We start from the raw sequence: 23,823 nt of genomic DNA, 5'->3' as shown, positions 1-23,823 counted from the left end.
CTAAGATGTTTGATACAATACCTAACTCAGGTATATTTGACAAACTTACTGAACTGGGAATAAACCCCTACATAACTTGCTGGATTGCCAGCTGGCTCACAGACAGGACCCAAGAAGTCAGGATTGGTACTACCATCTCCACTGAGACCGGTCTCCAGTAGGGTGCCTCAGTGCTCCATGCTGGGACTGCTCCTATTTGGTATCTACTTCTCGGAGATAAAGGCTAATATCAAGGACCTTTAGCTGAGTAAGTTCATAGATGACAGTAAATTTAGAGCTATCCTAGATCCCCCAGGAAATAAACATCTTACTAGAGTGTCTAACACAGACAAATGATTGGTGCTAAAATCATGGACTAAAACTCAATGCCAAGAAATGCATTATAGTGCCTTTTTGGGAAAACTTCCACCCAGATTAATTACTCCATTAATAAGGCACTCACTAAAAGTTGACTCAGTAGTCAGGGATCTGGAAACATATCTAAATAGTAATCTGGCCTTTGAACAACCTATGGCCAAGGTAGTAAAACAATCATTCTATGTCTCCCAACTTATAAATAAGGGCAGTCTTGTCAGTGAGTATAGTTCCCCTTTTGGCATGTACCTTACCAAACATATCCAACAGTTGGTATGCCTTCAAAGGTTCCTTATCAGGAGACTCCATGGTATAAACTCATTGTCTTATACAGATTGCTGTAATGCCCCATTTCTATACTCTGTCTTGTACAGATTACTGAGAGGCAATCTATGCCTGGCTTACAAGGCATCCTTGGATCCAGCTCTGATAGACATTTTGTACATCCTCAAAATGAACAGCAACAATACCACTAGATCCAAGGATTGAAATTTCACTTTTGATATAAATAAGACATGATGATGAGATAAATATGTATCTCAGAGGATTCCATTGCTTTGGGACAGGATCCCCACTCATGTGAAACACAGTCCATTCCTAATACTATTTAAGTGTAACCTTGGCTAATGGATGGGAACCCAGAAATTCACCCCAAATCTGGCCCCCATATCTCTGATAGACAGAGGCAGACAGTAATGCCAAAACTAACATACCTTCATAACCGCTATAAACCTCCTAACATACCCCTTCCTAATAAGTGCCCACAATCCATAGGGACGCAATTGGATTAGAGCGCACTGCTAGGCTTATAGGGCCTTGGTAGTTATTAGCCTAGTATGTGCCTTTGAACCTATGAGTAATATACAACGTATATAATGGAAATGATGCAGGCAAACTTTATAGTCATCTAGAAAAACATTCCATTATGGTAATCAAACAAAAATGTAATAAAAGATAGTCATACAGAACAAAGGAACATTTGTTGTTAAAGTCATAATAGAGAGGTGTAAAAAGGTGACAAATACATTTATGGCATGAATAGATTACAAAAAACATTTGACAGCATCCCACATTCATGGTTAATGGAGTGCTTGCAGATGTATAAGATACACCCTATATTGATCAATTACATTGCATTGACTATGAAACAGCTTCAAACCACTTTACAGCTAAGCCATGACAAAGGACAAATTACTATCACAGAGAGAAAAATTCAAAGGGGGATATTCCAGAGTGATTCTTTGTCACTGTTGCTGTTTATTCTTGCCATTAACCCACAAAGCTGTTTACTTAACAGATTAGACTATGATTACAGTTTAACTCCCAGAAACCAGCCTTGTTTAAAGGCATCTCCCCTACTTTTTTGTGGATGATTTAAAATTCTATAGTTCATCTAAAGAAAGGATAACACAGCTACAAATGGTCAGAACTTTCTCAGATGATATAAGAATGATGTTTGGTCTTGATAAATGTGCAAAAGCAGCATTTTAAAAAGGAAAGCTGTAAGACCAATAAAATATCAACCTGGGACAGTAAAGTGATGTAAAGGAACTTGATCAGGAAGGACTGTATAAATATTTGGGAACAGATGAAAGGTCAGCAATAAAACATGAACAAATAAGAATAAAGCTCAGTAAGGGATACTATAGAAGACAAAAGCTAATACTGAAAACTACATTGCCATATAGGAATAAAGTCCAATCAATTTGTTCTTATTGTTCTAAATTACAGATTTGATGTGATTGACATGCCCCAAAAGTATTGACTCAATAAGGCACAAAAAGAAGAAAAATTATTCATGCTTATTAAATGATATATAAAAATAGCATGTACAAAGATATATATATCAAATACTCTGAGGGAAGTATGGGCCTCCTTGAAATAGACTGCAATCAATCAAACAGATCCAACGTCTGCAATCTTAGGGCTGCATACATATCTACTGATCTCATCAGATCCAAACATAGTGAAAATTTTATAGCATAAGGTTGAAAAGCCTAGGCAGAAATATTTGCTTAGTTTAGTAACAACATTTTAGAATAAAGTGGGAATGGAAATCAAACCAGAAGTAGACAAAATTAGATAGCAACTGAAAGTGATAAAACTAAAAAAAATATATATATAGAAAAAGACCAGAAGAGAAGGAAAGAAAACTGGAAAGTCCACAAATATAGTGGTAAGTACAGAAATCTTCTGGTACACATGAATGTTTAAAGAGAGATGAATTGAAACCAAACAATGAAAGGCCAATAATGTTGGCTAATGATGAGGCTACACACACATTGGTTTACAAAGTCCATTGAAAAAGTAGGAGAAACAGAACTGAATGGAAACAGTTACATATCTCATTGCTGAGTGTGATGCTTTTATGACTGATGGTCTGTATGTGTTGAAAGACTCGTTAATGCGGCAAGACTATTTTGCATTGGGGACACCAAAGATACCTACATGTAGTAGAAATAAAAAAATATACAGATGTATCTGATTCACTAAAATAACCAAATCAAGATTGTCATTGCTTCCTTTTACTGAATATAAACCAATAACTGTAACATACCACCAATAATTCATGCAATGACAGAATAGCAAGTGTACGACTGCACTCTCCGAGTAGTGTTCCAATTGCCCCTTCCCACCTAAGAACCCTTATTGGTGTTTAAATGCTTGGAAGCATATCATCTGTTTCCACTCACACTCCCTTAACTCATTGCCGCCGAGAGATGCCTCCAGGTGCTTCTGCAGTTATATCCTACTGACTCCTCTAGGCGTCAAGTATTGCTTGTTCATATTTGCATTCTAAAACCATGCTACATACAAAGTATTGAAAGATTTCATCTTAATGCTTACACAGTGACAAACACAACTGTATTGATATTTGACCTCTGTGTAGTGCAGGTAGGTAAAGAGATATTAATTGTTGTTCATATAATATTTATTTATATTCTCATAAATTTAATTTTTTCTAAATATCTCAACAACCAAGTAGTACAGGCAGAACTGCTATGCCTCACCGGACTGGATGGATAAACAAAATGCTTATTATAGTATGTGTGTAACTTGAGTCGATGCTGAGATATTATACATTGTTTACAAAATATTACAAGCATACAAGTTGCAGTGTTTACTGTGATTTATATACAATGCCAATCAGGAATTCAAGTGAAATGCAGCTCGAAAAAAAATACAATAAAAAGCAACAAACTGAGTAGCATAATGGTTTAATAAAACAACAAAGCTTTCAGGTTAAAAACCCTTCATCAGTGCTGACATCACATCCTACTACAAGCCAATTTATACAAATTCAAATACATCACAGCCAATAACATCCATTAATTTATTGCAAGGAGATACAAAACTCTTAAAAATATTCAATAAAGCATTCAAATATAAAGAAATTTATGCAAGCAATTCTGTCTATGTTTGAAAACTGGTTTTAAAGATATCATCTGATTTAAGCCAGGTTTCTGGTCTGCAGATAATAAAATAATCCATTTATATTCACTCAATTCTAACCTATTATTTATGTCTCCCCATCTGTTGGTTTTATTAACAATGTCTATAACTTTAAAAATAAAGCTATGTGTTGAACCAGGTTCATGTATATGTTTGGCTAAAGCATTTGTCAATATTTTATGTCTAATATCAGAATTATGCTCAATTATTCTGTCTTTTAGCCTTCTATTTGATTTTCCTACATAAAAACAGGTGCATTGTTTACAGGTAGCCAAATAGACAATGTTGGTTGAATTACAACTTGCAGCACATTTAAAATCAACCCCCCCTTCCAGTTTGTGTATAGAAATAGTTCATATCCTTATCAATAAAGTTACAGCAGCAACAATTATAGCATGGAAAAGGGCAACATTTGCTAGTTTTTACGGAATTGCAATGCTCCTTGAAATCTTTATAGCACAGCTGTTGCTTAAGATTCCTGCTATTCCTAAAAGCAAATCGAGGTGTGAAACCAATAGTCTTCCTTAGTTCTGGTAAAACTTGTAATATAGGCCAATTATCAAAAATTATTTACTGTATATGTGGAGTGGTTCTATTATATGTTGCTACATATTGTAAATATGTATGGGCATCAGGAGTATATAATATTTCCTCCATATTTATATTGTCATAAATTTGATTTTTTCTAAATATCTCAACAACCAAGTAGTACAGGCAGAACTGCTATGCCTCACATGACTGGATGGATAAACAAAATGCTTATTATAGTATGTGTGTAACTTGAGTTGATGCTGAGATATTATACATTGTTTACAAAATATTACAAGCATATTGCTGTGTTTACTGTGATTTATATACAATGCCAATCAGAAATTCAAGTGAAATGCAGCTCAAACAAAAAATACAATAAAAAGCAATGGACGGAGTAGTGTAATGGTTTAATAAAACAACAACAAAGCTTTCTGGTAAAAAAACCTTCATCAGTGCTGACATCACATCCTACTACAAGCCAATTTATTCAAATTAAAATACATCACAGCCAATATTCTTCTTATTTCAGCTGCTCCGTTAGGGGTCGCCACAGCAGATCAGCTGTTTCCATTTCTTCCTGTCCTCTGCATCTTGCTCTGTCACACCAACCACCTGCATGTCCTCTCTCACCACATCCATAAACCTTATCTTAGGCCTTCCTCTTTTCCTGTTACCTGGCAGCTTCATCCTTAGCATCTTTTTCCCAATATACTCTGCATCCCTCCTCAGCACATGTCCAAACCAATGTAATCTTGTCTCTCTGGCTTTGTCTCCAAACCTTCCAACCTGGGCTGACCCTCTAATATACTTATTCCTAATCCTGTTCATTCTCATCACACCCAGTGCAAATCTTGACATCTTCAACTCTGCCACATCAAGCTCTGATTCCTGCCTTTTTGTCAGTGCCACTGTCTCTAACCCATATAACATAGCTGGTCTCACTACCCTCTTATAGACCTTCCCTTTCACTCTTACTGGTACTCGTCTGTCACATATCACTCCTGACACTCTTCTCCACCCACTCCACCCTGCCTGTACTCTCTTCTTCACCTCTCTTCCACACTCACCATTACTCTGAACTGTTGATCCCAAGTATTTAAACTCACCCACCTTCGCCACTTCTACTCCCTGCATCCTCCCCATTCCTCTATCCTCCCACTCATTCACACACATATATTCTGTCTTAGTCCTGCTGACCTTCATTCCTCTTCTCTCTAGAGCATATCTCCACCTCTCCAGGGTCTCCTCCACCTGTTCCCTACTCTCACGACAGATCACAATGTCATCTGCAAACATCATAGTCCACGGGGACTCCTGTCTGATCTTGTCTGTCATTCTGTCCATCACCATTGCAAATAAGAAAGGGCTCAGAGCTGATCCTTGATGTAATCCCACCTCCACCTTAAACGCATCTGTCACTCCCACCGCAGACCTCACCGCTGTCACACTACCCTCATACATATCCTGCACCACTCTTACATACTTCTCTGGCACTCCCGACTTCCTCATACAATACCACAACAACTCTCTAGGCACCCTGTCTTATGCTTTCTCTAAATCCACAAAGACACAATGCAACTCCTTCTGACCTTCTCTGTACTTCTCAATCAACACTCTCAGAGCAAACATCGCATCTGTAGTGCTCTTTCCTAGCATGAAACCATACTGCTGATCACTAATCATGACCTCCCTTCTTAACCTAGCTTCCACTACTCTTTCCCATAACTTCATGCTGTGACTGATCAATTTAATCCCTCTGTAGTTACTACAGCTCATACATCACAGCCAATAACATCCATTAATTTATCGTAAAAAGATACAAACCTCTTAAAAATATTCAATAAAGCATTAAAATATAAAGAAATGTATGCAAACAATTCTGTCTATGTTTTAAAACTGGTTTTAAAGATATCATCTGATTTAAGCCAGGTATCTGGACTGCAGATAATAAAATAATCCATTTATATTCACTCAATTCTAACCTATTATTTATGTCTCCTCATCTATTGGTTTTATTAACAATTTCTATAACCTTAAAAATAAAGCTATGTGCCGAACCGAGTTCATGTATATGTTTGGCTAAAGCATTTGTCAATATTTTATGTCTAATATCAGAATTATGCTCAATTATTCTTTTAGCCTTCTATTTGATTTTCCTACATAAAAACAGGTGCATTGTTTACATGTAGAAATATAGACAATGTTGGTTGAATTACAACTTGCAGCACATGTAAAATAAATCCCCCTTCCAGTTTGTGTATAAAAATAGTTCATATCCTTATCAATAAAGTTACAGCAACAACAATTATAGCATGGAAAAGTGCCACATTTGCTAGTTTTTATGGAATTGCAATGCTCCTTGAAATTTTTATAGCATGGTGGTTGCTTAAGATTCATGCTATTCCTATAAACAAATCTAGGTGTGAAACCAATAATCTTCCTTAGTTCTGGTAAAACTTGTAATATAGGCCAATTATCAAAAAATATTTTCTGCATATGTGGTGTGGTTCTATTATATGTTGCTACATATAGTAAATATGTATGGGCATCAGGAGTAGATAATATTTCCTACATATTCTCATTTCTATGTCTAAAATATGGACTAGCATCATTTTTACGTAACTCAACAACTTCATCATAATGTACATCCTACTGACTCCTCTAGGCGTCAAGTATTGTTTGTTCATATTTGCAGTCTAAAACCATGCTACATACAAAGTATGGAAAGATCTCATCTTAAAGCTTACACAATGGCAAACACAACTGTATTGACATTTGATCTCTGTGTAGTGTAGGTAGGTAAAGAGATTGTTGTTCATATAATATTTATTTATATTGTCATAAATTTCATTTTTTTCTAAATATCTCAACAACCAAGTAGTACAGGCAGAACTGCTATGCCTCACCTGACTGGATGGATAAACAAAATGCTTATTATAGTATGTGTGTAACTTGAGTCGATGCTAAGATATTATACATTGTTTACAAAATATTACAAGCATAGAAGTTGCTGTGTTTACTGTGATTTATAAAATCCTGTTTAAGACCTAGAACCTAAAGAATACTACCACTATAAAAATAGTTTGTGTTGAAGAGTTAAGCATTAGCCAATGACGTCAGTGTGGTATATTAAGATTTACCCATGGGTGGTGTGGTTTAATTATGACGGCGAAGCTTGAGTGATTAAATAAAGCCAACCGTGGGTAAATCTTAATATACCATACCACAGAGTCGGTTACTGATATTACACAATCACATTATTTAAGAAAAAAAAACTTACTTTTTTTAAATAATGTTTTTGTATAACGGCGCCAGGATGTCCTTCCATGGCTGGTAATATCCTGGTGCCTTTTATGATGTACTGTGCATGCATGTGGGACTTGTGTTCCCACACATACCCAGTACATCAGTGCTTTGGAAAGGAAGCAACAGAGAAAAGAAGGCCTCCTTTGCTCCATTTTTGTTTTTTTTTTTTTGTTTGTTTTTTTTTATAAAAACAAAAAGTTTCGGACAGTTAGGGGTAGGAGAGAGACAGAATAGAGGAAATACAAGGAAAATCAGCTATGTGTTTTTAGTTTTGAATAACATACCTGAATTTCTTAGTATTTTCTCTGTCCTGTCTCTCTGCTATGTCTGGAGTCAGGATTACAGATTTTTTTTTATTTTTGTTAAAAAATAAATAAAACTTACGGTATATAGCAATGGAAAAACATCCGGGCGACCAGACCTTTTTCCATTGGTATATAGGATTTACAACAGGCACGCTGACTGGACTGACCAATCAGCATGCTTGTTTTGGAATATTAATGACCAGTCATTGTAATAATTTAATTCTTTCACAAAGCTTACGCTCTGCTCATTGGAAGTTACAGTGCAAACTTCCAGAGCTCCATTGGAGGGAATGAGTTAAGCTCTAAACCAGTTCAGAACAGAAGGCTCAGGAAAGTAAGGTCGGAAACAAAAAGGGAGTATTGCACCACCCTCACAATGGCCCTAGTCTTCCTCATAAGTGTGAGAAGGAGATGGGTGATGACCCAGCCACTCAGATGAAACCGAGTAAAACATTGGCTTTATCTGTATAGTCTTAAGCAGAGCCATGCCTACCCCCTGTGGACTGAATACAACTCCCTCCATGGCTGTGAAAGGAATATATAATACCTATATAAATGCAGAAAGCTGCAAATTCTAAAACTGTAAATTAAGTTACAACTTAGAACAAAAAGCAGATATGATAAAATAATCGACTCCAGATATTTCTAAGTAGATGGAAAGTAGAGTAAGGTACTTACCTTTAAGACAACAGTGTAAACCAAGCAGATGTGATAAAATAATCAGCCCCAGATATTTCTAAATTAATAGCTACATTAGACATACTGTGAATGATAACTTCTTTTGATCTAAATGATATGCACATATGCAATCTTTGTGGCATTAGAGTAGACCATGGTCGAACACAAGAAAATGCTTTCCCACAGAAATTACAACATTTTATCTCTCTTTCTTCTGTAATTTAAGAAAGTTGATTCTGGACTGACTAGGTTGACACAATAGTCAAATAAGGGCTCACAAAGCTGCAAACTCTATATTTTGGCATAAGATCTAGTGAAGAATAATGTTCTTTTCACCAACATCAGAACAAGGCGACCTACAAAAATACATTAGTCCGTCTTTGCCCTCTAGATAAGCAAAAGAAAGAAAGAAAGAAAGAAAGAAAGAAAGAAAGAAAGAAAGAAAGAAAGAAAGAAAGAAAAAAATTAAAGGAAGGTCAAAGATGAAGTCAGGGTGCTGTCTATGCCCTGGCCTGTGCATATATATATATATATATATATATATATATATATATATATATATATATATATATATATATATATATAATATATCAGATATTAGGAGACAGCAGACAAAGCATTGATCCACATGCCACACAGCAAGAAGCCTAACCAAAACAAGGATTAAGTGACAGTATAATCCGAGCCTGACAAGAACTCTGCATCAGAAGAAAGTGGCATCTTACTGGTAATCTGAGGAGCCCCAGTACCAATCAAAGAAATCAATTTAACCACCAAACATCAGGAAAGATAGGGAATGTGCACTAATCTGTTTATAATTCTTACAAGAAACAATTAAAAATAAATAAATAAGCAGAAATCAGTGCCAGTTCTATAATGTTAATGGAAATTGAGCAACATTTTACAAGAAGCAGATAAAGGGTTAATGGATGAAACTCTAGTTGCAAAATACATAAGTATATGGTTCATTTGATCAAAGGGAAACTCAACAAAGCCCATCTGGGTGAGAGTGATGGCTTGAAATAATGGGAACAAAACTCTATATAATGGCACAAAATGGGCTGCACGCTTTGTCCATCTAACTTTTATAACTTCCTCTAAGTCACTAAACCTCAACAGTAAGTTGCAACCGATATTTTTCTGGAAGCCAGTTCACATTATCCATATCTCTCAGCCTGTCAACCCACAAATTTTTTTCAGGGAATACCAGAAGCATTAGGAAAGATTCCAAAGTCATAGCAATTAAAATCGCTTGTATAAATTAATACCCAGGGCAAACCTACATTTGTATCCTCAAAGAGAGTGATGATGTGTAAAGTCACATGTTGTGGCAGTGGTTTAATAATGTTAAGCATGGCACTGGCCCTTGTCACTGGGAATATGGGTTGGGGTAGGGTACCAAGTAACAAAAACACTTTGCAATATAACAGACTCCATGCTTGTCACCCAGCTTTTGCCACCTAGTGGGAACAAAAAGGCCAATATATGCCAAACGCAAGCCCCTCCCCCTCCTAGTAGCTGAGGTCAGACAAATGAGAAAAAATATTTTAAAAATATGCCTGTATATTCTGATGTGCAGAAATATACATTCAGGACTCATTTTACTGGAAGAAGCCCTGTTTTGTTAAATTAACTGATGTGCACATCGCAGGTAAAATATTTTGCATATAAGCTGGCCCACATTAGAGTTCTGTCAGGCTTTGAGACCTCTGTGCAAAGTGCTTTAACGTTTGTTCTGCCATTGGCTTGACAATGTTTTATGTGCATGCCTCATCCTAACATGGAGCATACCTCAGTCATATGTGAAAAACGCTGTTATCATATCCTACTGCTTTCTACTTATGAGTTCTGCAGAGTGCCTAACTCCAAAATAGTACAAAGGAAAGGACGCAATGAAAACACTCGCAGGTACTACATACATATCCCTCAACGTCTTAGCCCAAGAAATCTAGACAAAGCTTAACATAATTGGGGAACAAAGGCCCAAACATAGGGGTATATGTTTTAAATATTGGCCTTACAAACTTAAAAAGTAGCTAAAATAACAAGGTTTCTGTTAAAATGCAATTTCTACAGGATATGAAGTCTGAAGCTGAAATGTATATCATTATTTAGTGATTTAATTCTGAGATCATCCCAGTGATTTGTCAGAAAACCAAAAGTTTTATGAGGAACAGACCAAAATTTTGAGGCAAAAATCTGGACATTCTGTGAAAATCTGGACAGTTGAGAGGTATGACTGCATAGCTTTAGAAAGTATGCCACCAGAGTAAGACAAGTTAAACATGTTCCAGGGTTCCAAAACTAGTTATTGAAATAAACAAACAAAAACAAAGGGCCCAACCAGTACTGCAACCAACGGTTTATTGAAATAAATACAATAAAAAACTGAGCACTTTCATCTATAATCTTCCTCATGTAGATTTCATCAGAGTTCATGAAGGGAGCTTCAGTGTTCTATGAACCATGAGTGTCTGTCATATTTGCACAGCAGATGGCAAGATGCAAATAGAAGGCATGCTTTGAATCTTACGTGTATAGATTCATAGATTCATACTAGGCTAACTGTCCTTGGGGGCCATTTTAAGCCTAGCTAATTACCTCATGTGAGAATCAAACCCTGCACCTTGTGTTTCTAAGGTAAGCACCTTAACCATTGCACCAACCTCCCACCCCTTGCCATCTACCTCAGGCAGGTATGGTCCCAAGCCAAACTACTTTTAGGGTAATTAACCTCCTGGGTCAGTGTTTTCAAATCAGCATCAGTCACACATAAATAAATGCACATTGCACAAGACTCTACCAACCTATGCTCACAGTCACTTCAGTGTCTTACTGTATGAAGTACAGACTGAGCCATTCCAGTCTTCAGTCCTGGATGAAGTGGTCCAAATATCAGTGGCACCACTGACTGGACTACTCCCCTGAAGATACTCTCCAGGAAGCCATTCTTTTATTGCTTTATGCTAAACTGATCATGCCACTGACAGTGGAGATCAGAGCTGTCATTATGTGAAACACAGCAGTAGGGCAGCTACTGATACTATGTTCAAAACTAGAGCATTATCTGAAAGTGGAGTGTTTGAGAGCTGTGAGTCTATCTGTCTCAGGTAAATAGGCTTCTGTGAGCTCATTGTTGCTTACATCAATTAGCAACTGTTACATAATGATTTTCATCTGTCCAGAGACAATGTACAAATACTCAGACGGTGTGGACAAAAATGTTAATAACATGCAGCCGGCATCTATACCACATTTTATTGCTACTGGTGCTAAAATGGTGGCCACCAACTATGGCATCTACTCACCTTTATAGTTCACAGTCATAAGCTCACTTTTCTCTGATTCTCAGTGGCGGCTGATGACTTCAAATCAAAGGGGGGCTGCAGGAGACAGCTGAATGGGTGGGGTCAATGGGAAAGGGTGCGGCCAACTAGAAAGGGGGAGGAGCTATGCTCAAAACCACAAAAAACTAACTAAATACACTGCCGTGGGTGCCAAACCATCATTATGAGAGTCCAATCAAGACAAAATGAAGTATAGAAGAATAAAAATATTAAAATGCATAGGCTGCATGACAGCTTACTTAATATCTAGATGGAAACAAAAAGGTTGTGAGGCATGAAAAAATAAATTACTTTTTTAAATACATTAATGGAATGCCAGTCAAAATCAAGTATAAGAAAAATAAGCAGCACTCAACTCAAACCACTTCTTGCACTGCAGTTCTAATTATAATTTATATTTCAGCTTTATTAAAGTACCAAATAACATGCTGAAAGTAGAAATCTCTGATGCCCCCACTTGTAAAAATGTTCCTTATCCAAAAAAAGACCTGCTGCCTGACAACTATCTACTTGTTTCATGGGGAAAACATAATCAAAGTAAAACATGAAAAGCAAACAAGAAATAAGCTCAAGATACATTGCTTAAAAGGATTACTGTACAGGTTATGGACCACACAATTGGCATTCTGTTTAGTTTACGGGTAAAGCCTGCAGAGATGACTGGAAGTCTCCAAGTGTAATGAGCTTCTTAAAATAATGTAATCCTGTCCTTTATTACAAATACTGTGATATGCATTTCAATATCCAAGGCTTATACATTATCTAGTTAAGTATTCTCTACATGGCAACAACAAAAAGGCTTTCAATGTTGGCAATTCTTTAACAAAATGCTTATTAAAGCTTACTTGCATCTTACAATCTCAGTAAACTCCACGTAATTGTAGAACCAAATACCAACCAATGTAAAAGAAATCCAGGCCACCTTGTTGAGGTAAAAAACAGTCTTTATAAAAAGTCCACAGTACAAAATATTATAAGCGCTTTCGTCTACAAGCTAGACTTCTTCAGATAAGAATCATATTACAACTGCTACCCTTCCCTTATATAACATTTCCCCCAAGTAGATCAATTAACATTTAAAAGGGAACTCTTTTTGAAATTGCACTTTCCATAAATTTAATTTCTCCGTGCATTTTCCAAAATGCAGCTCCTGCAAAACTATTTCTAAAGAAAAAAACATACAACAACCTTAAACTAAAAAATGTTGTACATGGTGTTAAAATAAAACATTCCTCATGTTACTACAACAATAACTGTGCATATTAAGAGGAGCCATACACTTCTACCCAAAAATATGCTATTAATACATAATATCGTGTCAAGGATAGTATAGAAAATATAAAGGTCCAGAATTACGTACCTACCATACTATTATAGAAGGAAAATAATCCCATGTAAAATACTGATTATTAACAAGGGGTGTAGACCTATTTTATATAATATAGGGCAGTATAAAACTAAGGCAAAACATACTAAATGTTTTCTGCTTTAGATATTAAAACTGGTTTGATGGTCACATATTCATTTAATCCTGGTGTAATGAAAGATTTTAGTCTCAACTGCCATTTCAATCCTTACCCAGCAAAATATGTTTTATTTCTCCCCCCTTCCCATTGTTATCTGTGATGGAATCAATGATACCAAATTTAAAACCGTTATATGCTGGGCATACCAATGAATGTTTGTATAAGGCACTCGTCTCTTTCCCTGTTCTTATATCGTATTGGTGTTCATACATTCTATCTTTTAGTGCCCTATCTGTTTTTCCTATATAGAATGCATGGCAACCCTCACATTTAGCCATATATACAACCATCCTGGTTTTGCAGTTGCCCTTACAGAATCTTACCACACTATTTAAATCACTATTTAGCCTAATCCGTGTATCTCTCAAAATCATATTACATAGATTACAATTACCACAAGAAGTAGTGGCCTTTAGAATACCTTTCTTTTTCTCTCCTTGCTCAAATATTCTTTTAAAGTTTTTTCCAGTTCTATATGTAAAAAGAGGTATATTCCCAACTGTTTCATATACTTCCTTGTTTATTTTCAATGTATTCCAATTTTTTCTAATTATGTTGGTGAATGATCCAGAAAACATATTGTATTCTAAGACACATGCCCCGTAGAAATGTTTTCCTTCCTTCTCTCTTTTTGTAATTACATTAGTTGTAGTTCTTCCCAAAAGTGCCACATATTTATTACCCCAGCCTCTATATACTTCATCTAGAATTTCAATAACCATATCAGTAGGGTATCCCCTTTCCAGGAATTTTCTACCCAAAAGCAAGTCGTTGAAATCAGAGGTCATTCTAGCTATTCTGACAGCTTGACCTTTAATAATACTTTTCTTTTGCATCTCGGGGTGGTGGCTAGTGTAATGTAAATAACTATTACACCAGGTGTCCTTACGGTATATTTTAGATATAAAACCATTGGATGTTTTTATAATGGTGGTGTCCAAATAATTAATACTATCTATATTCCATGTATGTGTAAAACACAAAAAAGAAGTACTCCTATTTATATAGTCCATAAATTGCTCTAAAATATCCTGAGTACTGTCCCACAATACAAAAATATCGTCAAGGAACCTCAGGTAAAGTCTTATGTATTTTTGGAAATGACTGTGGAATACATATCTATTTTCCCATTCTAGTAAAACCAAATTAGCATAGATGGGGGCACATGCTGCCCCCATAGCCACACCGCTCCTTTGTTGATAGTATTTCCCTTGGAAGCTGATATAGTTATTATCTAAAATCACTTCCATGAATTCCAAAGTTAACAATATCTTGTCACCAGGAAGAGTGGAATACTTATAGAGACTTCTCCCAAAGTATTCATGCCCTTCCAATCGAGGAATACTTGTAAACAGGTCTTTAATATCTATTGTCAAGAAGCTGCAGCTCTCAGTCCATGTATCTTTAGTTAATTTACTAAGAAATTCCCACGACTCTTTTATGAGATGAGGAATGTTATCCACTATTTCCTTTGTATAATTATCCACTAACACTGCTAGGGGATGTGTCTTAGAATTTTTTGCTGACACTATGGGTCTGAAGGGGGGTTCACTGATGGATTTTTTAACTTTAGGTACACCAAAAAAGCAAGGTATAGAAGGATAATTCTGCCTTAGAAAATTATACAATTTAGTGTTTATCCTATTGTCCATCAAATATTCCTCCAGCAAGGAATCTATTCTCCTGTAAGCAATGTTAATCTGATTTTTTGATACTGGTGAATATGTGGAAGTGTCCAACAATATATCCATAATTGCATTGTTATATTCCTCCACACCAAACAAGACAACCCCACCCCCTTTGTCAGGCTTCATAATACGACAATTACCCTGAGCTACCAATTCTTTTAATAGATATGTTTCATCAGCAGCCAAATTGGAGTGTTGTGCCTTCCATATATTTCTAACATATTCTTCATAAATCTCATCTGTTACAATTTTTTCAAACATTAGCAATACAGGGTGTAGGGGTGGATTATATGTACTACTTCTCACTAATTCTACAGGCATACTATTGTGGTCATCTTTTTTATAATTATTAGCGTCTCTATTAATATTTTCATTGCTGTTACTGTAACTGTTGTTCTTATTGTTGAACAAAATATTTAAATTCAACTTTCTAAGGTATAACTTTAAATCTATAAGCAAATTAGCTACATCTCCATAGTCTGATTTCACAAATTTAAAACCTTTCAAAAAAAGTGTGAAATGTTCCTTCGTCAAAGTAATTGCAGTATAATTAAATATTTTGAAACCCTTATATTCCATAACAATACCTTCCGTACCATCTATTGGTGTTATTTCCCTTTTCTCATTGCTTTTTTCCACCCATAGTTCATCCCATAAGTGTCGGGTGCTTGACCTGAATCCGAAGGATACCTGGTTTTGTTTGCCAAACGCTCTGACCTTCTTGGTTCTAAAAAATGTTCACCTTCTTCTGGAAAGGAATCTAACTCATCCAAAGGTCTACGGGTGTCAGTGCCTCCTGCTAATTCACCATCATTCACTAAAATTCTATTTTCTAAGTGTTGCTCCCCTCGTGTGTCCCTATTCTTAAAAACAGGATGCACCTTACTGCCCACTTTATCATAATTTTTATTATAATTTTTATATGGATCAGGGTACATCTTACCCACCTCATATTGTTGTTTGTCCCTTGCATACTTTTTTTGTTTTCTAAAATAGATGTTAGAAGCCCTTTTGTCTATTTTAGCTAACAACCTGTTGTATAATTGCTCATACTCTGAGAATAACAGGTCGTTAACAATATCACCATTTAATTTGTTCACTTCAATGGTTAATGTAGCCAAAATTACTTAATTACATTTAATCAACCTGGACACTAAACCCATACCACATTCATTAAAAAATTCGTGAAAATCATCAATAATGGCTTCAGCATAGTTTATACCAAAAGGGTATTTACATAATCTAAGTCCCTGCGGTACAATTTTATTATTAAAACAACATTTAAGATAACCATTGTCAATTTGCAAACATTTCAGTTTAAACAATTTTTTTTTTCCAATAAAAAAATCATCTCTTTCAATGTTGGCATTATTTTATAAGTTTCCCCTCTTTAGTTATCATTCAGACAACCAAGACTACCATTTGAATTAATGTTAAAGTCAAATTTTTTGTCCATCACTTCATTGAAACATATAGAGGGTACCACACCTGTACCATAACGCTTTCCATTAGCTTCGATGCATTTAGAAACATTAACAGAACCGTGGTTTTCTAAACCAGAATTTCGAGCCAATAAAACAGTACCTTGTTTTTCAGAGATAGTTGTGCCACAACCTCGCCCATCTTTGTCGGGAATAGTCCGAGAACAGAAGCAATGGCAAGAACCTGTCGATAATACTCCTTGTTGAGGAAAACTTTCTTTTGCAATGCCTGTACCCGCCAACAGTCCACCATTACTTGCACACGGTTCTTCCGAGCGTGGAGATGATGTCATCATCGCTGCTGAAGGTTTTAAAACCGCCAAGGATGTATATTCTTTAACCACAGTGCCACCTCCTGGTGTATGTTGGCTCAAAAGCTCAATGAGCCTGGTAAGATCACCTTTTAATGAAGCCACTTCTTCCAGTTTTAATATCTAAAGCAGAAAACATTTAGTATGTTTTGCCTTAGTTTTATACTGCCCTATATTATATAAAATAGGTCTACACCCCTTGTTAATAATCAGTATTTTACATGGGATTATTTTCCTTCTATAATAGTATGGTAGGTATGTAATTCTGGACCTTTATATTTTCTATACTATCCTTGACACGATATTATGTATTAATAGCATATTTTTGGGTAGAAGTGTATGGCTCCTCTTAATATGCACAGTTATTATTGTAATAACATGAGGAATGTTTTATTTTAACACCACGTACAACATTTTTTAGTTTAAGGTTGTATGTTTTTTTCTTTAGAAATAGTTTTGCAGGAGCTGTGTTTTGGAAAATGCACGGAGACATTAAATTTATGGAAAGTGCAATTTCAAAAAGAGTTCCCTTTTAAATGTTAATTGATCTATTTGGGGGAAATGTTATATAAGGGAAGGGTAGCAGTTGTAATATGATTCTTATCTGAAGAAGTCTACCTTGTAGACGAAAGCGCTTATAATATTTTGTACTGTGGACTTTTTATAAAGACTGTTTTTTAACTCAACAAGGTGGCCTGGATCTTACAATCTCAGCCAAGCTTACCTGAATGTCATTAGAGTATTGCTACTTAAACACAGAGCAACAGGCACTTTGAGTAATAAGCATAAATCAACAGTACAAAAAATATGACAGAAACCAGACCATTCTGCAAAAATCAAGGACAGATGAAAAAGCCACTCTAGTACTTGTGTCTACCTTGGATGGGGGGATACCCTGCACATTTACACTGCATAACTACTCCTTGCCTTGCTTTGACACATCCAGAGTCACTACATGGGGGAGTGGGGTGCAACAAGTATGTCACAATTTGAAATGTCTCTGGCTGACTGTGATGGCCCTGACACATGTGTCTACCTCTCAATCTCAGAGCAAGAAATCTGGACAAACCATACAAAGAAGTGGGACAAAGGCCCAAACCCAAGGACAAATTTTAAAAATATTGCTCTTATAAACTTAGAAAGATAATAAGAACAGGTCTTGCATTAGTATGAATTTTCTGAATGGTATGAAATCTGAAACTCAAATGTCTGTCATTATTTTCTAACTTCAGTCTTTAATGATTTGTCACTAATTTGCCAAAAAAACACAATTTTATGAAAAATGGACCAAAAATGTGATGTAGAAATATAAAATAGCCACACAATACAGCTGGGAACCTGTCAAAGAAGGGACACTTTAATATTAGTACTGCTAACTTGAGCAGCTGACAAAATAAAAGAATCTACATGCATTTCTGAAATAAAAGTAATAACTATGATTACAGTTATTTCTTAATTGTAAACCCTCCATGTTTTCTTCCAAAATTGCTATTTTGCGGAGGGATTATTAGGGGAAGAGCAACATTTTGAGCCAAAATCAGGGACAGTTGAGAGGTTTGGCTATGCCTAATTCTATAAAGCAATTTATTTGCATGTACCTCTCAACCTGTTAATGCAATAAATCTGGACAAGGCCAAATATATTGGGGAACATATAAACAGTACTAGTTGATAGAATAAGTCTTACTTTAGCATGCACTGGTTATGAAGTCTGAAACTCAGTGTGTCATTATTTAGAGACTTAATTCCTAAATGATTTGCCACAAATTGTATGAGGAACAAACCAAAAAAGAAGCAAAAATCTATTCATTCTTTGAAAGTCTGAACAGTTGGGAGGTATAGTTCAGCTGGGGCTGTCTAAGTTTGCTGCCCTTCCCCCTCACAAAATCATGGTCGAATGGAGCCTCCTCCTGCAGCCATTCCAATGATCCATTACTTGGCTATTTCACTCCGTTTACCATAAACACTAATGTGCATACTGATTTACTTCTATGATGATTTGGACTTCATTTGAAAGTTTTATTTTGCATTTTACAGCACAAACACTAAGACATCTGCTAAACAAACAGCATTAAAACTTCTCTGCCCTTGAAACTCACATTCATTGAAACAGCATTGAAACTCACATTCAAAAAAAATACATTTTACCAGTGGCAGATAAAGATTAATTCTGGGCTGTTTTCAAATCATAGGCCACTTGCATATGAAACATACATGTGCTCTTTGATATACCTTCCTATTGTTTTGAACATTTTTCCAGTAAACAATGAAACAAAATGCATGCACCAATAATGACAAAACTGCCCAATTCAGAACATTTCCACCATAAAAAAGTCTACTCAAACTTCTACAGTCCACCATTATCAGTAAATATGTACAATGCTACAGTCCACCATTATCAGTAAATATGCACAATCTCTGAGGTAAAAAGTCATCTAAATAATTCCACATTAAATAAATCTGTAACTAATGAAGAGGTTGCTGCTAGCAAAAACCTTTATATTTCATGGTTTCATCGAAAAATAAAGTGTCTGATGCCCCTGAGGAATAAATTGCCTATATTACATTAAAAATGATAAGCTAGTAATATTGCAATAGGAAATCGATGGCAAACAGATAACAGGCTCATAGTTAGTATCTTAACTTTTTCAGTACAGCAGCATTCACCCCTTGTGGGAGTAGAACCAACAACCTTTTACATCAAATGCCAGTACACAACCTGATGTGCTATTAACATTGCAAGCTGACTTTCCTTAAGCAGCACTAAACTTCTCTTTCCCTGCAGCTCTCAGCTCCTTGTAAAATCTACTCAATACTGAACTGTATCTCAACTTCGCAGCACAAGAAATCTGGAAAAAGCCAAATTTATTGGGGGGGGGCTCAAAAGTCCAAAAACCAGGGACACACTAAACATTGCTTGTATAATCTTGGAAAGTTGTAGAAAATGCTGTGTTACCACCATACACTTTACTGCCAAGGTCCCTGTGCAAAAGAGTCAGAGCAACATACCACTATGCCAAATCACCTGCTTTGTGAAAGAAAAATGCTGTTACCACCATACATTTTACTGCCAAGGTCCCTGTGCAAAACAGTCAGAGCAACATACCATTACGCCATATCAGCTGCTTTGTGAAAGAGAGGAAGACTGAAACTTAAATGGCTATCATTTAATGAATTCAGTTCTCACCATAGCTGTCAACCTCTTAGCACAAAACACCTGGACAAACCCAGTAATGAGGGAATACAGCCCTCAGACATTCAATGAATTCAGTTCTTGCCATAGTTGTCAACCTTAGCACAAAAAACCTGGACAAAGCCAATAATGGGGTAATACAGTCCCAAAAATAAGGACAGATTTCAAATATTCATCTTATAAACTTAGAAAATTGCTAGAATAAAAGGTAGAAGGTAGTGTTACTATGTATTTTCTGAAGAATATGAAGTCTGAAATTCAAATGCCTGTCAATTTTATTTAACATTTGTTAATCAGGACAATCTGACTTGGAACAAAAAAAACAATTTTCAGCAGAGGCCCAGGAAGAAATAATGCAGACATGTCTTTATAACATGGGAGGACACAAAAGCAAACCCACACAAACACAGGGAGAAGATGCAGACTCCACACAGAAGGCACCCCAGCCAAAAATCAAACCCGAGAACCTGCAGCTATAAGCAACAATACTACCACTGCACCATCAAATATCAAGCACTGCAGCATTTAGAAACCACAGATATTGTGAGGAACAGATCAGATCAAATATGAGGCAAAAATCTGCATTTTTTTTACAAGTGGTGGTGGGTAGGGAAATCAGGTCCTTAACACCTGCATACAAGGTACAGGGTTCAAGCCTGAGTATCTCTACCCAACACCATTTGTTCTCTAGCCACCAGTATATAGTAACTGGGGCATTACACACACACACACAGTTCACTTCCTTAGTTAATATAGCCAAACACACACAGTTCACTTCCTTAATTAATATAGCCAAATATGCTCTGACTGAACCTCAGGGGTGCATTTTAGCCATATTGCCCCCCCCCCCTCAGCTTCATTGTAAAAGGCATAGATTATGTAAGAGTACAGAATTATACTGCTATAACATTACTGACCCCCCCCCCCCCATATAGGCCGTGAGCTGGCACTGCAGTATATTATCGCTTTGGCCACATGACAAGACTGCCTTTTGGCTACAGTGCTGTTCTACAACAGCTTAGTGCAGAACAACTTCACTTTCAAGGCATTACTGTGGCAAGCCTCCCACACTGGTGCCAGTGTTCAGCACCAAATCTGTGTGCATCGTGGCAACTAGACCAGCAGGCCATTTCACACAAATAATAGTATGTAATGCTAGCAAGCTTCTGTGCCACAACCTGGAAAGTGGACCACAAATCAACACTCAAGCAAGCAAGGCCAGCACATAGAGCACTTAAACATTCTACCCATGGCCAGACTAACAACATTAATGCATTTAAACCCACCACAATAAGCACCTATGAATTCAGGAACTTTAAAAAAAAGACAAGCCTATTAAAACTGTATGATGAGCTCTTAAGCTGACAGTTGTAGAAACAGACTGGAGTGAATCAGTCCTCAACAACAATCAATCAGAACAGCAGTTGTTATTTTTCAATACATTGCATATTACCTTAAAGTACCTTGTGAACTGAAGGAGGGCAGCCAGCAAATGCATGGAATATAGACAACCAAGAATCCTACTGCAATCTACATAGTTTTTAGGTAATGTTGCCTGTTAAAGCATACTGCTATGAGGTATCCTACACAAATATTGGTAATATGTATATTTTTTGGTCATAAAACTTTAAGAAATTGATTCTCAATGAGTTACAGACTTTGACTCATCCATTACATAAACTATTTTATACGTTTATTTATATAAAAATACTGTGTTACACATACATACCACCAAGAAGAAACTCTGTACTTCTTCTTTTTCCGCTGCTGTGTCACGTCCAGCGAACGAAATAAGGTCGCCAAGCAATAATACATCCACCAAGTCAAGTCCACAACCGAAACTGGCTGCAACTGTTTGATTCTCGCTCTTTTCCCAGCCCATAAAGCCCGGGAAGAGAGCAACAACCAATCAGCAGCCATTTAGCCCATCCACATCATGTACGTGCCTGCGGACGTGGCAGTCCGAACCCCTTCCAATTCTTTGTGGTTCCAAACTGCATAGACTGCTGGACATCACCCTGATGTGTTAATTGGCTATCCGGACTACAGCACTGGAGTGGATCTCCAACTAGAAAGAAAAAAAAAAACTTTTTTTTAAAGCCGCTGCAACCCGGAATTCGGAAGTGTGCATGCTCATCAGTCGGCGTAAAGCAGCCGGCTGATAGAGATGAAAGAAAAAAGACTCACTAAAGACAGACAGAGACAGTAAAAATAAAAAAAGTACTTTTTTCCTTTTTTCTTGAGGGGGCTGCAGTCCGGCAGTCCGATGGCACGAGCCGCCCCTGCTGATTCTTAGTCCATCCTCTTCTCAGTTGCTAAATGCTTCTGATACATTAACCTCTGTTGGAGGAACACTGTTGACATTACTGCTCTGTTTAAGAAGATAGGTCCATGCATACATGTAGAAAGAAACTTTGTCTAGATTGTTCTACAGCAGAAAAAGAAAGCACATAGTGGGCAAAACTGGTATGACAATGCAGGTGGGTCATGATCCATTCTTTAACAGGTACCATCTGATTTACACATCATAATACAGGATCCAATCTTCGTTGAAGGTTGTGCATCAGGGCCGGCAACTCGGCATGTAAAAATCTACTGCCAATCATTAGCGGACCGGAGTTCCGCTGTGGCGACCCCTAACTGGGAAAAGCCAAAAGACACAACAATACAGGATCCAATCTTCTTGCATTTGCAAACTTCCCATGAAGCCCAACCAAATATTTTTTTTACTTTTTTGCACACTAATGAAAGAATTGCTATTTTGTTAAGCTCTAAAGTTTATAAATTCAGTCTACCTGGACACTTACTCACTTGCACTGAATAGTGTCCCTCAGGCAGGTTTTGGATTTCTGCAGCCATACTCAATGGTTTATAGCACAACAGCTGTATGAACACCCTGAAATACATCTTACACTCGTTTTAAGAGGTGACACTAGAGTTGATGTACAGAAAGACATCTGAATAGATAAACTGGGCATTGCAACACCCAACAGTGGTAATTTGTTCAGAGTAACATCAGTTCAACACACTGATTCTTAACAATTACTGAATGTCATGAAATTGCTTGCATGACTGTACTTCAAGTCAGCTTTGATAATTGCTGCATCCTTAACTTGTCACTGTTAGTTCCATATTCAGCTGATGGTTTCATGACTTGTAAGGTTTGTTGAGGCTTTATATTGGCAGCATAACACTAAACACTTGGCTCTAATGCATTCTGTTATGTTCACAGAGTGTCATTTAACAAAATTATTTAGCACAACTTCAGTGTGGAAACTAAGGTATGTGTATCTTGCCTTGTTTAGATCACTGAATACCTATAATAATGTAAGCAGCTGTGTAATTAAATACATCCATGTATAACTGTTAGCATCCCAGGTTTGTCCTGATATTTGTATTCTGGAACAATTACTGAACAATTGCAGTTCCATAATCTACACTGCTATAGTTTTTACTGTATGTCCTTGATTACTTCTGTGTGTTAATGTTGAACATTGTTTGCTTCTTGTCTCAAGACTTTTGGATTAGCCAACTTACCTGGCTAATGAACAAATAAAAAAATAGAAAACTAATGATCTATCCAGTATTTTGGCCATGAAAGCACATATAACATTACTTTCTGATAGAAAACATTTATCATTTTCAAGAAAC

This window comes from Protopterus annectens, chromosome 5.part0, assembly GCF_019279795.1.
Source record: "Protopterus annectens isolate FY-2018-M chromosome 5.part0, PAN1.0, whole genome shotgun sequence".
Lineage (NCBI taxonomy): Eukaryota > Metazoa > Chordata > Ceratodontiformes > Protopteridae > Protopterus > Protopterus annectens.
The sequence above is the reverse complement of the archived record's forward strand: the minus strand, read 5'-3'. Positions refer to the sequence as shown.